We start from the raw sequence: 15,231 nt of genomic DNA on the forward strand, positions 1-15,231 counted from the left end.
GGGGGGGGGGGGGGGGGGGGGGGGGGGGGATGAGGTGCGTGCCATTGGTGGAGCGAGACTCCCCGGCCGCCCAGCGCTGTTTTGCTTGTTGGCTGCTTACTTAATAAAATCATTTGCATTATTGGACATGACCCTCTCTGTCAATTAATTGAGAGCTAATTTATAACACTAGGTATTTAGCAAAATACAAGGCCTCAACACCATATTGGTCACTGGAGTGTTAAAATATCCAGTGTCATGTCTAATCAGTGCAGTGCATATTCTTCAGCTCTCAACAGTCATTTTTCCCCCCTAATTACTGTTGCTCTCAATCATGGGAGAGTTTTCTTTGCTCCAAAACCCTGCTCAATGTTGCAATTATTCAATATACTCTAGATTCAGTGCATTTAACTCTGTTCCATGAGATACTGGTTCTTTGTTTGTTTGTTTGCCAGACAGCTGGCAAAACCTGAAAAATCTATCAGCAAGATCTGAAAAGCAGAGGTATGGTAAGCAGACTGCGTCTCTTCAGAACAGACTGTCTCTCACAGAGACCACAGGGGAAAGACCCTTTACTGACACCTGGTGGGTAAATCTGCACATTGCGTGTAGAGATGCATTAGTATAGAAGTGTGTCACAAATACTTGCTAGATAGAGAAAACAAACCGATACGAGCCTTTAGTTAAATAGCCATGCTATGGCTTGTGTTCACAGACTGTTGTCCTGGTTTGTTTATCTAGCCTGCTTCTCTTTCACTCTCCCAGACTGGCATGTCCTTAAGAAACCACTCTCTCTTCCTGACTGTGATATTTTTAACCATTTGCTTGTCTTCAACTGACAAAGATTAGAAAGCATTTTTACTATCTACTTCCATTATTTTATAGATGGGAGGTGCTACTGAGCAGGAAATGATGCAAAACAGACTGTTGTGTGGATGACCTCTGTGTTACACGAGACACACAGAAGTATTAACGGATTAGGTCAGGAAATCAGGCAATGCTAAAGAGGGAGATGGATCTGTGCGAAACAGGCCATGGTTCCTCACCTGTTGAACTCCACCAAGCCCACAACCTCTGCTAGCAAGTTGTAATTGTGTAACATCAATGAACACTTGGCTCACTGTCCCCAGATGCAGGGGCTTTTCTCCCTCTTTAAAACATGAGAAGACATTCATGCACTTTCTGAGTTGATAAACTGGTACGAATTCCCACACTGGTCCTTGAGACATGAATTGACCGGTATCTGAAACTGTGAAGTAGCTATTTACTCTAGTGAGACCTTCATGTTTCACCATCTCGACCTGCATCTACTGAAGTTCTATTTTTTTCTCCTAGCATCCCAATAGGTTGTCTTGTGTGTACCCCCTTTGGAGACCCCTAGACTATAGGTATGCAAATACTCTGAGGGAACACAGCTGTAGTAACAGGGCTATGTCACAGGCATGCAATCAGTTCACTTCTGTGAATTAAACAAATTTCTGCGAAGGTAATCCTATCCTAGTTTCATACCTCTCAATATTTGACTCTTTTTGACAGCATTTCATAGTATCAGCTATGGCAACGGTACCTGTATAGAAGCTATGCAGTCTTGACACTTTGAAATCCATTACTCCTGTGTGCCATGCCAACAAGATGTTCTTAAATGTGACCAGAATTTATGGAACTCAATAACCTTGAAATCAGATTCTCAGTAGACATTACTAAGTAGTTCCCTGGGTAGTGGGAGCTAGAATCCCAAAATACGGGGGTAGTACCTATCCCAACAGTTTTCTCATATCACCAAAGATTTTAAACTCAATCATTTTATGATCCCTGTTGTCAAGACAGCCACCAGTTATCACTTCATCTATGAGACCATCTCTATTTATGAACAACAGATCTAGGAGGGTACCTTTCCCAGTTGGCTCCCTTGGTACGTGTATCAAAAAGTGATCTTCAATGCGTTTCAGAAATTTGCTGGACCTGTTTGTATCTTCAGTATGATGGTCCCACTTAACATCTGGAAAGCTGAAGTCACCTGTTAGGACAAGAGCAACTGGTCAATCCTTCCTTTAATAACAACATATATTGTTGTTATCATCCCAGCTGGGTGATCTATAGTAGACTCCCACAACATCTGCTTTATTAACTTTTCCCCTAATCCTTACCCAGAGACTCTCAACCATGTTGTCCCCCCCTGCAAGCACTGCACAGTCCAACCCCTCCTTTACATACCTGTGTAGTGCTACCTCTCCACTTCATCTGTCCTGCCTATCTCACCTGAAGAGCCTATAGCTGTACATCACAGAGCTCCAGGCACAGGAGTCTTCTCACAAAGTCTCACTTATCATTGATAGCTCTGGGACTAAGCCAAAGCTTTTCCTTCCTCTTGTTTATTCCTCATACCAGTTCCATTGGTGTACAAACATTTCAAATGTATTCCTGTGTGCTCAGTACCTCATGGAGCACAGTGAAAATGCAGCGCTACAGGCTTGGGGCCAGAGTGGCTGAAATCTGTGCAGAGGAAAAGGACCCGGGGGTGCTGACTGATGCTTGCCTGAACATGAACAAGCAGTGTGCCCAGGTGGCCAAAATGGCCAATGGCATCCTGAGTTGTATCAGGAATAGTGTAGCCAGAAGGACCAGGGAGGTCATCATCCCCTTGTACTCTGCTCTGAGGCCGCACCTCAAGTACAGTGTTCAGTTTTGGGCCCCTCACTACAAGAAGGACAACATGTCCAGAGAAGGCCTATGAAGCAGGTGAAGGGCCTGGAACACAAGTCCTATGAGGAGCGGCTGAGGGAACTGGGGTTGTTTAGTGTGGAGAAGAGGAGGCTCAGGAGAGACCTTATTGCTGTCTACAACTCTCTGAAAGGAAGGTGTGGGGAGCTGGGTGTAATCCTCTTCTTACAGGTAACTAGTGATAGGACTAGAGGTTGTGTGTGAGCAGGTTTCTTCCACAACAGTGTGGAGAAGGGCTGAGATGGTGAAAGAGCATCAAAGGAAGGGGAACAGGACAGAGGTACAGAGAGAAGGAAAAGGGTGAGCAAGCTGGACAGGGGGCTCAATGCCATGATGGCAAAGGCTGTGTGACACAGCCTTTGCACAGCTTGCGCTCCTAATCGGGGAGGGCGGTTTTGGACTGGTGGGCAAAGGGTGCTGGCAAAGGGCACAGAAATTCCCTCATAGCCCCCCAGGTACTTCACATGCCACACAAACCTCTCAGCACAAGGGAATGGCACACAACTCTGTGGGCTGCAGTACTCATGTCTCAGCCAAGGCCCCATCTGTGGAGGTGTTCAAGACCAGGTTAGATCAGGCCCCCATCTGTGGAGGTGTTCAAGACCAGGTTAGATCAGGCCCTGAGTAACTTGATCTAGTGGGTGGCATCCCTGCCTATGGCAGGGGGGATAGAACTAGATGATCTTTTAAGGTCCCTTTCAACCCAAGCCATTCTAACATCCCTCCAGGCTCTGTGCTGCAGGATAGGACTGATAGAGGTGGCACAAAGGGTGGTGATAGGGAGCTGACTAATGGCAGCTTTGTCTGTCAGACTGTGCTTGTCACTGTCAATGTCATTGGGGCAATTTGTCGTCGTTGTGTGCAGCAGGGAAAGTCCCCAGCATGATGGCTGCTGTGTGGGGAGCAGAGGTGAAGGCTCAAGCCCAAGAGTGTGGGGACTGTAATGGTTTTACATGAGTGGGCAGCTGAGCTCCACCACAATCGCTCTCTCACTTCTCCCCTCCTCAAAGAGAAAGGGGGAGAAAAGACAACACAAAGAGCTCGAGGTTTGAGATAAGAATGGTTTAATTAATGGGAAGGGGGAGAAAAAGAAACAAAAGAAACAACAAGGCTGTGTGGAAGCACAGAGAGAAAGGAAAAAAAAGTTGTCTGGACACAGTCTTTGACAACCTTATCTAGCTATCCCTGCTTGAGCATGGGTGTTGGACCAGATGATCTCCATTCAGTCATTATGCGATTCTGTGAATTTTGAAAGCAAAGAAGTTACTTTATTGTAAGTAAAATGCAGCAAAAGAATACAGCCAGGATGTGTCTAGTATCAGGCTCCACTAGTAGGAGCATAGGCAACTAAACTGGGCATGTCAGGCAAGCCTTCTTCCCACTCCATCTAAACTGTTAAGCCACAGTTTGCTCAGAGCTTGGCAAAACAAGGCTGTAGTTCTTGTCTTAAGTACTGAGCTGCGCAAATTATCTGCTGCTAATGTGACTCTTTTCATATTCAGCCTATGTGTAATACAGAGTTCAAGTGTATCTCCTGGAAGGGAGTTAAATCCATAGTGTGGCCTCCTCACAACTAACAGCCTAACCCTAAGTGCAATGTAGTGGTGAAGGAAATTGTCAGCTGGAGTAAAGAGAGCGTATTGGTAACAAGGAAGAAGGAAGAGGTTGGCTTGTATACCTAAAAAGAAGACCGCAGTGAAAACAGAAAGGAAAACATGACAGGATCCCTGTGAAAAGAGCCTCTATATCTGGCCTTTCCCCAGGCATAGCGGGGAACCTCCTCCCCATTTCCACCATATTTTTCCTTTAACCCTCAATGACATATTTGTTAAGATCTATCTGAATCGCCAGATTATGGAAATGAACAGATCTTGTTATATATCGTCTTCTTATATTATCTCCTCAATCAGAAATCTACATACAAGTAGTGTATGTACAGCAAGTGTCCCTCTCTCTCAAAAAAAAATAAAAATAAAAATAAAAAATCAGACACCTTCAGGACTTCGGGGAAGAACTTCACGTTTGTATTTTAGAGTCCAGAGTCCAGCTACCTCAGGAGACAGAGGGAAGAGATTTCCATCTCTCAGAGTCCTTCTTCTCATCTTCCCTTGCATGTTGTGAGTCTTGCTCTGAGCCAGCCTGCTCCATGACCCTGCTCACTCCACTACCCCTGCACTCTACTGAACCTTTCTTTTCTGTATAGCATATTGTGCACCCCTTCTGGCAGAGCTTCAGGCCTTCAGGGCATCCTTGTTACTCTTGTGCTGGAGCTTGGGCTGATGGGACCTTTCTCCTGCTGGAGTAACTGTCTCCTTTTTTCCCTCTGCCTACACTGGCCTCCTATGGAGGCTTGTGTCAGTGTACTTCTAGAGCTGCGCTCACAGAATCATGAACCTTGTGGCAGCTTCAGTCTGTTCAGGTGTCCCCTCCCCTCAGAGCTGTGATGAGGAATGTCACAGAAGTGCTGCAAAGGGTTTGGCTTTTCTCAAGTAGATATTTTTGGTTTTGGTGTCTTTTGGTGAGGGGGAGAAGGTTGGGAAAGTACATGCTATTTTAGGTGTATCTTGTCAAGGACCTTGTACGTGGAAAATACATGCATCTCAGGACTTGGGGGAGGATTTTGGAGTTTATTTTTTACAGTACAGAGACCAACTGTTGCAGGACATGGCGGAAAGAGATTCCAGTCTCTTTTCATGCTCCCTTTGATTTTCCCTTCCTTCTTGTGAGTCTTGTACTGAAACTGTGTGATGGTTTCACACTAATGGCTATCTAAACTCCACCATGCTAATCCCACACTCTCCCTCCTCAGAAGGCCAGGGGGTTAAAATATGGTGAAAATAAAATCTCTCTGGTTGAGATAAGGACATGGTGATCCCTCACTGATTGCTCTCATGGGCAAAACAGACTCAGCTTAAGGGACATTAGTGTAATTGATTGTAAACTGCTAACAGACTGGAGCTATGAGAACTAAAAGCAAACTAAAAACACCATCCATCGTCTTCAACCTCCTCCTTCCAGACAGCACAGGGGAATGGTGAAGGGGGGTTGCAGGCAGACCATAACACTTTGCCTCTTCCATTCCTTCATGGTCACTCTCTTCCCCTGCTCCAGTTTGGAGTCCCTCCCATGGGATGCTGTCCTTCTGATCCAATGCAAGCTTTCCACAGGCTTCAGCTCTTCAAGAACTGTTCCAATACTGTCTGCATTTTGGGGTCCATCCTTCAGGAATGGACTACTCCAGCACAGGTCTCCTGCAGATAGCAGCTGCCACCAGACCTCTTGTTCCACCGTGGCCACCTCTCCATGAGCCGTATCTCCAGCCCAGAGTCTGCTCCTATCGAGATGCAGCCTCTGTAGGCCACAACCTTCTTCAGGCCAGAGCTACCTGCTCCATTGTGGGCTTCTCCACGGGCTGCAGTGTGGAGGTCTACTCCCTTGGGCTGCAGGGGGACAGCCTGTTCCACCAGGGACCTCTCTACAGGCCGCAGGGGAACTGCTGCTCCGGCACCTGGAGAACTTCCTGACCTCCCTGTACTCACCTTGGTGTCTGCAGAGCTGCTTCTCTATTCTTTTTTTTTTTCTCTCCTCTCTCCCACCTATTGTTGTGCAGCATTTTTCCCTTTCTTATACATACTCTCACAGAAGCACAACCAGCAGCATTGCTCATTGGCTCAGCTTTGGCCAGCAGTGGGTTCCTTTTGGAGCTGGCTGGAACTGGCTGTCATTTAACTGGGGGTCAGCCCTGCATTATCAAAACTCTGCCACATAAGGCAAATACAGCCAGCCCGGGACAGGCTACATGGTATCCCTGCCCAGTCTGCTGGCTCCTGCACTCCAGGGCACTCTGCCTTTCTGGATGGCTCATTGATACCCTTTTCTGGGGGAGCTTCAGCCATTCACAGCATCCTTGCTACTCTTGTGTTGGGTCTTGGGCTGATAGGACCTTTGTTCCTTGCTGCTCAGCAGCCACCTTGTCCTGTTATCTCACCTTTAGATACCCACTCGCTCCCTGGGTCTCTGGGCACGTCACCTCCATTCTGGCATATCTGGCTTGATCATCACTAGCACTTACACACTTGCTCACACACCCACACACTCCCCTTGTAGGCACTGTGGGCTCAGGAGCCTCTGACAGTGGTGTCACTCCAGTTGCAGACACATGGTTTTACTCACCATGTCTCTGCAGCCACAGGCACCCAAGTGCCTGAGCTTTTTCCCTTTGCCCCGGCCTAGCTGGTGGCACCCAGACCCCATACACACACAAGGACACAGAACAGGTGCTTCTCACTCAGGAGAAGAGCTAGAAATGGAGTTGAGCAAGAAAATAGGACAGACTGTGCTGATCGGCCGGAGGGCATGGCCAGACCAGTGAAACAACCAGCATATTCACCAAGCATATTCCCATTTGACTAGCCATTTATTTATCCCTTGTTGCCACTATTTTCCCACATTTTTTCCTCCCTAAATCATCTAATTCCATCCTTTTGTCAGTCTTTGGTTCCTACCCTAAACATTCTTTCCAATAGTTGTATCCCCAACAATGTGATGACTGCATTCATGGGGCCCATTCTGTTTTCTGCCCTAAGCAATTGAATCCATCAAGCATACTTCATACTAAAGTACACAACAGTGGCAGCACAGGATTACGGGTTCCTGTATGTGAGATATGTTCATCTGATTCGTGTCAATGTAGAGCAATGCTACGGCCACATGATAAAATGTGACTGTCTTATATATCCTTGTATAACCACAGGATTGGAGAAATTGAGATGGTTAATGTATGTATATAGTTATTGTGTTTGGTGATCAATGTACATATACGGTTTTTACATTCGGTGGTTAAATGTCTGTATATAGCTCTTGTGTTCTGCAATGGCCACCTGACAGGAACAGCCTGGACCAGTGTTGTTGCTAGGCAGAAGACTGGGGGGGGGGGGGGGGGAGGGCGAGCATGCATGTGGTCTGGCGTCAAGAAGGTTCGAGAAGATTCAAGAAGAAGAAGAAGGCATGCTCGAAGGAGGACACACCCACCAATGAATATGCATTAGTAGAGGAGATATAAGCCTGAAATGCGAACTGTGGGGTGTGCGTCTTGGTGGAGCAGAGACTCCTGGTGCACCCAGCGCTGTTTGCTTGCCTTTATTCCTCTAATAAATTGCTAACTTTAATTGGAATTCTATTTGAGACTCAATCATTTATCACACTGTATTACTATAAGTCTTTATATTTTATTAAGAAACACACGCACACACAAAAAAACAAACCATAAACAAACAAAAATCACCAAACAAACAAACAAACAAAACAGGATGTTTCTCTTCCTAATTCCTGCCTCGCTCACTTAATCTCTCCTGAGGCCCAGCAGATCTCATGTATCCTCCCTGTGTGGTCCCTTTCCTTGTCTCCTTCTAGGAGAGCATAACCTTTAACCTTGGGCTCAGCAAAGCATTCACTGGCATGGAGTTAATTCCAGGATATTTTCCAATAAAACAACTTTTCCTGGGCTTTGCTGGAGTTATATTTCAAGAGGTTTCCCCCTTTTCAGCTACACTGTAGATAAAAATCTGCATTTAGGCAGAGAAATAATAATAATAAAAAGATAAAAATTAGTGACCGCAGATTTGTGCTCATTCTTTCTTGCAAGGTTTAGGTGAGCTTCACTTGCAACATCCAAAACCTAATGTGGTAGAACTAAAACTATTGTTTAGAGTATCTTTTTGTACATTTTAACACTAAAAGCAAGATGTGGTAAAATAATAATAAAAAAATCAATTTATTTGCAGACATTAGGGGCTTAATTGGCATCCAGTGGGTGGTGCCTGCAATATGTTGTCTGAAGGCCAAGAATGGCAGCTGCTTTTTATGTTCTAAAGGATTTGTGCAGTAACAGTCTGGTAGGAGGCTGTTGGACAGAGGATAAAGACTCAGAGGACAATCTTCTAAATCAGTTAGATTAAGTAATAATATTAATAATAAAGGTAATACTTGGGGGAAGCTTCCATTCTGCCATCCTATTTGGCCTTAGGACAGAGTCATAGCCTTCACACCTTGGTGAACTCCAGATTCTTTGTACCATGAAATGGTTTTTGTTCTCATCATCTAATCACCTTCTGATTGTTCAATTGTTTCTGGTAGCAGTGTTCAGGAAATAACTTATTATATCTGCCACCCTAGTACTCTCAGCCTTCTAGCACCATCAGAACAAATTCACATTTGTTCGTGATCATTTTTATCGTGCATGGACCTAAAGAGGTGACATTGTACAGGAACTACGTGGAGTGAGCTCCATTTCTGTTGACAATTATTTTCTGTTGATTTACTGACTCATTCCTGGCTCTTGTGGCTTCTTTAGGGATAGAGGCATGAGACATACACTCTACAATTTCTTTAAGATTTGGTAAATGCATCTAATATGGTCCAAACTGAGAAAAAGTTTACACAAAATTTCAGGCCACGTGAATCATTTTCTTTCAGGTTGTGCACCCAAAACAAGAGAAATGGCAAATAAGTAAATCAAAACATGACAGCTTCCTAAGATCCATCTTTACCTTCCAATTTTTGTACACATATGGCAAGATAAATCATTGCTGAACTCAAAACAGTGCGAAGGATATCTGTGTCTTTGTTACCCATCACTTGAAATAGCCTTGCATTTTTGTAGCTACTTGTTACAAGGAGATCCAAGAACCTGTATTTTCTTATGATGCTTTTTACCTTTTTAATTGGTTTGAAATAGAAGGACTAATACAGGCATTGATAGACTAATACAGACATCTGAAGTTTGTCTGTGCAATTTCTATTCTTCCATTTTCTAATAAAAAATCTGGCTTACTGAAATATTTTGACATCTATCATATCTCTTAGATCAAAATGACTTAAGCATTACTCATTAAATTAAGTCTTGTGTTTGAACCTTTGCTGCTCTAAGTTGCTTTATTGATATTTTGTCTTGTTTGTTTGACAGATGGCTGAGGTAAATTACAAAAATATGCACCATTTGTGAAAACTGATTGAGTATGTGGGGCTGCATCTTACAAAACCTATATGTAAGTACTGGAAACTCCATTTAAATTATTCCTCTTTGGACAACATTGACAGTGTAAATTATTTTGCATCAAAAAGATAGTATTTTCATGCGAATCAGTAATGATTCCTGTATAATATTTGACAGCCAAACTACATGGTTGTAGTAATATTCTCTTTTTAATTGCTTGGATAGATTTTTATGCTATGATGCCAGATGCTGTTCATGTTTCACATGAATCTAAATATCCAGCATGTTTGCAATTGCAAACAGAAGCTACAGGTGCTATTGTCTGAGAATACTTTGGAAGACTTTGAAGTGCTTCTATTTTTATTCTGTTTTCTGTAAAAGAGAGCTCAAACCCACAAGTGCTTTCCCACAAAAAGAGCTTGCATGACATTCAGTGATTACTGTATATTTTAGCAGTAGATATTTTTAGACAATAGAAGATATAGACTGTATAATATTTTTAAAATAGACAGCAAATTTTGTTTTGGGGTACACTGTAGGACCAGTTTTAGTTTACAGATGTGAAGACATTAATGTCAGACTATATTCCTCAGTTGTATCATTGTCTTCCTCTTGTGTTACAGGACAAGTACTATCAATATCCTTATGTTTGAATGGTAAGGCTAGCAAGTACTTTTTTATTATATTTGATTTATTAAATGGGGTCTGAGCAGCAGGTCTGTTTACACAGAGCACTGTTCATCTCCATTTACAGTCTCTTCCATACATCCTGCTCAAGCTAAAATAATATACATATGATGACAAATACTGCATTGCATTTATAACATTATCAGACTGGCTGTACAGCAATTTGCTCTAAGTTTGATCACAAGGTCTAGACAAAAATGTCATATTTTTTTGATCACTGGGTAGAATAATTGTGTGTCTTGGCATGTGCATAAGCTCCACGACACCTGGCATTTAAAGATTCTTTAAAATATTCATCAGAATGTCTTTTTGAGGATAACTCCTTCTGTATCTGGCTGCATAGGTGAAGCTTTTAGGGAAGGACCTGTATTTCATTGTCTTCTGCCCAAGTTAGTTGTATTTATTGGACCTTTACTTGTTTCTGAGAACTATTAAGGCTCTGGCTCATTCACATTTTATACTCTGCCACTTGTGTAAGCTGCTCTATCCAAGCCAGCCTGGACAAACAGTACTTTCAAATTGGTTGTTCTAACGTCTGCATTCGCCACTAGATTTACCACTAACATAGCCATACAATTTGATAACAGATATCCAAGTTTCCTTTAGCTGACTGTCCTGGTTTTAGTTAGGAGAAAGTTAATTTTCCTCCCAGTAGCTGGTAGGGTGCTATGTTTTGGATTTAGGATGAGACCAATGTTGATAACATGCTGATGTTTTAATTGCTGCAGAGCACTGCTTACACTAAGCCAAGGACTTTTCAGCTTCTCGCTCTGTCCTGCCAGCAGGCAGGCTGGGGGTGCAGCAAGAGCTGGGAGGGGACAGACTCAGGACAGCTGACCCAAACTGGCCAAAGAGGTATTCCATACCATCTGACGTCATGCTGAACAATATATAAGGGTGGCTAGCTGGGGTGGGGTTGGGCAGCTGCTTGGGGATAGGCTGAGCATTGGTCAGCGGGTGGTGAGCAATTACATTGTGCATTGCTTGTTTTGTACATATTATTATTTTATTTTTCTGTCCTAATAAAATGTCTCTATCTCAGCCCACAGGCTTCAGTTTTTTTTCTTGTTTCTCTCCCCCATCCCAGAGAGGGAGGGGGGAGGGTGAGCGAACGGCTGTGTGCTGTTTAGCTGCCGACCGGGTTAAACCACAACAGTCTTTTTGGCGCCCAACATGGGGCATGAAGCATTGAGATAATGACAGATCTGAATAGAGTGTATCAAAACAAAATTCTGATAAGCATTACATCAGTTTAATATTTACTAATCACAATGCCGATTTTTGTGATCTCAAGTCTGCTGTGCCTGTTTTCTGAATTGAGTTATATAGCACTTTACTTACTGTATGTGTTCCCTGTTGTGTTGCTTATCACTGCTGGGGGTTGGTACAAGGTTATTAGTTTGCTGTACTGTTTAACACTGGCTTACAATATGATAAAATTACCAGCCATGAGACTAATCTGGTATCTGTACTCAGCATTGTTATCAACTCCATACTTTGGGAACCCTACCTCAGAAATTATTAATAATTACACTTTTCATGCTTTTTCTTCAGGGAGCCAGTCTATGGAGGGGTCAGGGGAAGACTTTTTTTTTTTTTTTTTTTTTTTTTTTTTTTTCCCATTTGTTCACTCTCCCTTTTTTCTCCTCCAGGCAAGTTATGGTAGCTTTCCAAAACTTCGAATATCCTTGGGATGTTCAGACCAGCATGTTGTTATTGTTATGTCTCCTGAATGCATTTCAGGTTTTGTGTAAGGTTAAACAAATACTTAACAGTGTCATCCAGATGACAGAAGTTCCTCTGCAGACCATTGAGAGAACCATGCTGGAGCAGATCTCCATACTGCAGCCTGTGGAGAGGAGCCCACGCAGGAGCAGGGGATCTTGGGGGGAGATGCCACCCGTCGGGAACCCATGCTGGAGCAGTTTGCTCCTGGGGGATGGGTGGACCCTGTGGTATGGGGCTGTGTGGGAGCTGATGCTGCCTGTGGGCAGTCCCTGCAGGCTCAGTTCGCGAAGTTCGGCATCCCGTGGGAGGGACCCCACGTGGAGCAGGGGCAGAGAGGGACCATGAAGGAGCAGAGGAGACGAACTGTCAGGGAGGGACTGACCACAGCACCCATTCCCCGTTCCCCTAGTTACCCTGTGCTGCTTGGATGGAAGGGAGAGAAGAGGGTGGATGAGGGGAGGGTAGTTTTAGTTTGCTTTTAGTTCTCACTGCTTTAGTCTGTAAGAAATAGGCAATTTGTTACATTAATCTCCATATGCTGAGTCTGTTTTGCTTGTGATGGTAACTGGTGAGCAATCTCTCTGTCCCATCTCAACACATGAGCTGTTTTTCATCATATTTTGTCCTCCTGTCCTTTTGAGGAGGGTGAGTCAAAGAGTAGTGTGGTGGAGGTTAGCTAGCTATCCATGTGAAACCATTACATCAGCGAAGTAGCACAGGCTTTTCTTCTCTCCCAGATGTGAGTATGTCTTTGTGGCTCTGCTCTATTCTAATAATTAATCCCTGACCTCTGGATAGTCCATCATATCATGCAACAGATATTTTCTTATTTGATTTGGAAATGTTCTTATTCCTCATTCAGACACTTTATGCTGTTGTGCTTGTAAAAGTGGCAGTCTTACTGGACATCTTTTTCTAGCCCATTTATCAAAGTGTTTGCTGCTCTTATTTCAAGGCCAACTTCAAGCAATATTCATTTTTGTGAATGTGAATAATAGTGATGAGACCCAAGACCTATACAAGAACCAATCTGTGTGTGTGATTTTTCTCTTTTTAGTTCTGCTACATGGTGTTTTGTGTTGCTTCTCTCCACGCTACCCCAGCCCGAGAGACAACATCGATTGGCTGCCAAGACGTCTGTTCCCCGAGCAGGGACACCAGAGACAGACACTACGTGTCTAGCTCAAATGCCAATTTATTGCTGCGCAACATAGCCTCTTATACCCGTACACGCGACCGCCCTGGACACTTGTGACCCCTTACCCCACCCACCATCCCTCCCACCTTTTCCCCAACATCTCCCCCTCTCCTTATGCCATGTCATGCCTCCTTTTGTCGTAGCCCCCTTACCCGTTGCGAAGCGGATTATCATAGTATGGCTCTAGCTATAAGTGATCATTCTCTTCCTGCGGTAAGCGCTGCCATCCATTACTAAGAAGCAGGTTAATATTCACCGTTTGCAGGACTAGCTTTTCAAGCAGCTGTTTCAGTAGTTGAAAGAGCAGGGGCAGAAAAAGCACGCCGGCACCCAGCAAAATCAACACCCATAGTGCAGTTGACAAAAGGGAGATTAGCCACGAGCCCGGTGTCCTTAACCAATCCAACCAGTCCTTCCCCCACCAGTTTCGGTTAAGGTGATCTCCATACGTGCTCTCCAACAATTTTAAAACCGCGTTCTTGGCTTGCTCGATGGCCGTTGTCATGTTCCTCTTCCAGTCAATACAACAGAACCCTTTGACACCAGCATCTTCCAGCTCAGAGCAACCGATTCCTGTTCGAGCAAGCAAATAATCTACAGCCAACCTAGTTGAGGATAGACCTTCTTCAAGAGCTCCGATGCCGTCAATGAGATTCACCAAAGCATCCGCCGTGCGGTTAGCATTTTTCAATGCCCAGCAAGCTAGCTGCTCAATTGTCTTGGTATTTCGAACGATTTGCAGCCATATAAAGAGCGTCTCAACAATTGTTTGCGCTCGGGTATTCAAATACCATCCGTCATCACAGTCCGGGCCTAGCGTAGGGTCTTTCAGCGAGCACTTGTGATGGCTCCCCGTCCCTGCCATAGCCTTCTTGATGTTGTCAGGTGCGAGCGGACTGAATGCTAATGTCCCAAGCGCGCAAGGTCCACCATACGCATTAGAAGGAATAATCAAGTAAGCCCGACCACCCCCACAAAGCAAAAAAACTCTCCGTGGTAAGCACAGAGGGACTGAAGGACTGTCTACAACCACGATTGTCGCTAACTTTTCACCAACGGCAATTGGGTCTTCCACCATCATCGGAGGGAACGTCTTGGTCATGGTGGCATCTGGCCACCTGCACGGAGAGAGAAAGTGCCTCTCTGACCCTGTTGTGTTGAAGAAGATCAGCCCACTCCTACGTGTGTCATTGTGCATGATTGTACCCAAAGTCAGCCAGGGAGCGAGCTCTTCGAGCGTCGGGCTGCTGTAACTTGCAACTAATGTTGCAGCCCAAAAACTGAATTCCCAGTTCACAGATCTGGGGCCAGGACCTTTATACTGCATTGTTGCTAGCTGCAACCCACAGTTGAGATCGCTGTTCTTCCCAAATCCATAGCATTTTGTGTGTATGGTGTAGCCTGAATTTATGACCTCCATGGGGTCTGGAGTTTTCAAAATATCTGGCGCACTCTTTGCACCCCTGATTGTAATAACTGAAATGTTAGCAACTATGCTGCTACCTTTATTCCTAGGTACACTTAATGGTCGTGGAATGCCGAACAGACAAAGCGAAAAGGGGTCTCCCACAGCTGTAAGAGCCAAGCAGAGTGTTGCGTCCGTGTGGCTAGTCAAATTCACGAGTTGTTGCCAGAAATTGTTAGCGTAGCAGGATGATAGCAGTAACAACAGCCAAGTCCATTGGTGCTGCAAACAATAAGTATGCGGCTATTACACGATAGTTATTACTGATGACCTCCCAACACCCTTTCCACCGCCCATGGGGGGAAGTCACCCCCTGGCACCGGGCGTATGTGTCGGGCTGGCAGCCAGGTTGGACCAGAAGGGAGTTGCACACAAGCGTAACCCCGACCCAGAACCAGTAAGGGTACTGGATCTTTTGACCATTGGCCCACCGCTGTCCGCAACCGGACCATACCAATG

The sequence above is a fragment of the Oxyura jamaicensis genome, chromosome Z (assembly GCF_011077185.1).
Source record: "Oxyura jamaicensis isolate SHBP4307 breed ruddy duck chromosome Z, BPBGC_Ojam_1.0, whole genome shotgun sequence".
NCBI classification, from domain to species: domain Eukaryota; kingdom Metazoa; phylum Chordata; class Aves; order Anseriformes; family Anatidae; genus Oxyura; species Oxyura jamaicensis.